Here is a 2,171-nt window from a genome sequence, read left to right on the forward strand (position 1 = left end):
TTTTCAAACCAGCTGTCCCGACCTTCCGATACTGCATGACGTTCGAAGCTTCAAAACGTCATCAATCACGTGGTGTTGTCATTTCGATACAAGCATCGGCACAGTGTGTGATACAATAGTGGTTTGAAAACTGCGTCGGATCATCGTAGCTGCGGTATCAATTGTCCCATCACTATTAGTGATGCAAAGTCCGATTCATTTCCGCGAACCGATTCTTTTCGGACAGATCGGCTCATTGAACCGATTTAAAAAGCCGATTCATTGGTTCCTGACGTCATCAAGCAATAACTCTACGCATTTCTTTTCTAACAACTCAGTGCCATATTGTATCAATGAAAAATTCAAATAAGCAATTTGTCAACGCATATTGAAACATTCAAAAATAAAGTTATTTGTGTGAAAGCATATTGCTGATTATTGCCATATAATTCACTTAAGTTAATGGTGTTTGTGGTCACAGTTTCATTCGCTGATCCTTTATGTCAGATACGACTGACTGACCAATATTGACTAGCCTACAACTTGGATAAGATTCTTAAAAGTTTCACACCTACAGCACACATTACAGACATTGATGCACAAACGCGGATATGTTCTACATGTCTACAGTATAAAGAATGAATAAACCAGTCTTATAAACTCCTTGATTTCGCTTAAGCAACTTTAAATATAATATGCATGCCCAATAAACTATTGTAAAATTTATTTACATCACTCGACAGAAAGATTTTTGCAGGTTTTAATAAAATGTAAATTAATAACAGTCATAATAAGCATATTTCCAGTACGTGCCTCAGGCTTGCACAGTATTGTCAACTCACTCATCAGAATCTTCGGTAATCCTCGGCAAACTTCGCCACGGCTCATTCGGTTCTTGTTGAGTCCTCGGTAATCCTCAGCAAACTTCGACAGTTGGTTGAACCGGCTCATTCGGTTATTTTTGAGTTGGACGTGCTACTTCGGCTGTGTGTCATGCGTCATCAACCCGGAACTAAAGTTAGATTCAGTTCGATTTGTAAACCGGCTCAACCGGTTACTTCCTGAGAACCGGCTCAAAAGAACGATTCGTTCAAGAACCGAACATCACTAGTTCGGATACTGATTACCCCTCGCCTGGACCAAAGCCTGTGTTTCAGATTAACCCATTGGATTACCCTGTTTGGACATTGTTCGCCGGAGATCGACCACGCCCGTTCACTGGACTACTCTTGTGTCTTGCCCACTATATACCTGTTTGCCATTGTCTGACCCTCGCCTGGTTTGACCATGTCTTTGAAATAAAGCTTTGCAAATGGATCCGCACGTCTCTCGTTCCTGTCGCCCCGTAACTATATTAAAAAGACTATTGTAGTCTTTTCAGCAAAATTTAAGTAATAAAACAAAATAAATCAGTAATTTAAAATATTAATTAAATAGCAAAAATGTTAAATATAACCTTTGTTTTGGCAAATAGATATTAGTAGAAATTGTATACATGGAAAAAAAAACATGGTAATACTGATACTTTCATAGACAGTTCCTCCCTTTCCTCCTCTGAGAAAGCAACCTCCCTGCTCCACAAGTTGTTGTGTTGTTGTAGATGAGGAATGGCCTATCACATGCCTGTTAATATTTTAGATCTTTATATTGTCTGGTAAGTAAGCAGTCATTTAGCCTACACTTTTGTCTAAAAACGACTTACAGTTCAGTACATGTAAAGTCCCTCAGGAGTAACCTGGGGTTAAGCGCCTTGCTCAAAGGCACAGCTGTGATAGCTCACACCTTTCATCTTGCAGGGTTCAAACCAGCAACCTTCTGGTAACCATGCAGTCCTGAGTGTTAGCTACTACACCACCCACCAACCTTATAATACCTTCAGGGCATTTTGAATTGTCTGGAAAAGGCAATCACAGAATGATTCATAGTGAGCACTGGAAAGATCAGATGAGGTGAAAAAATTTGGATTTTAAACTAAATTACATTTCATTAAATACTGAGAATTTTTTTTTTTAATAAAATAGTTCACAATGGATTATTTTACTCAATATACACTATCATTCAAAAGTTTGGGTCGGGTATGATTTTTAAAAATGTTTTAAAAGAGGTCTCTTTTTGCTCATTAGGGCTGCATTTATTTGATCAAAAATACAGTAAATATTACAGTAATATTGTGTAATGTTATTCCAATTTAA

Source organism: Sinocyclocheilus anshuiensis, unplaced genomic scaffold (genome assembly GCF_001515605.1).
Source record: "Sinocyclocheilus anshuiensis isolate Anshui unplaced genomic scaffold, SAMN03320099.WGS_v1.1 scaffold1190, whole genome shotgun sequence".
Taxonomy (NCBI): Eukaryota; Metazoa; Chordata; class Actinopteri; order Cypriniformes; family Cyprinidae; genus Sinocyclocheilus; species Sinocyclocheilus anshuiensis.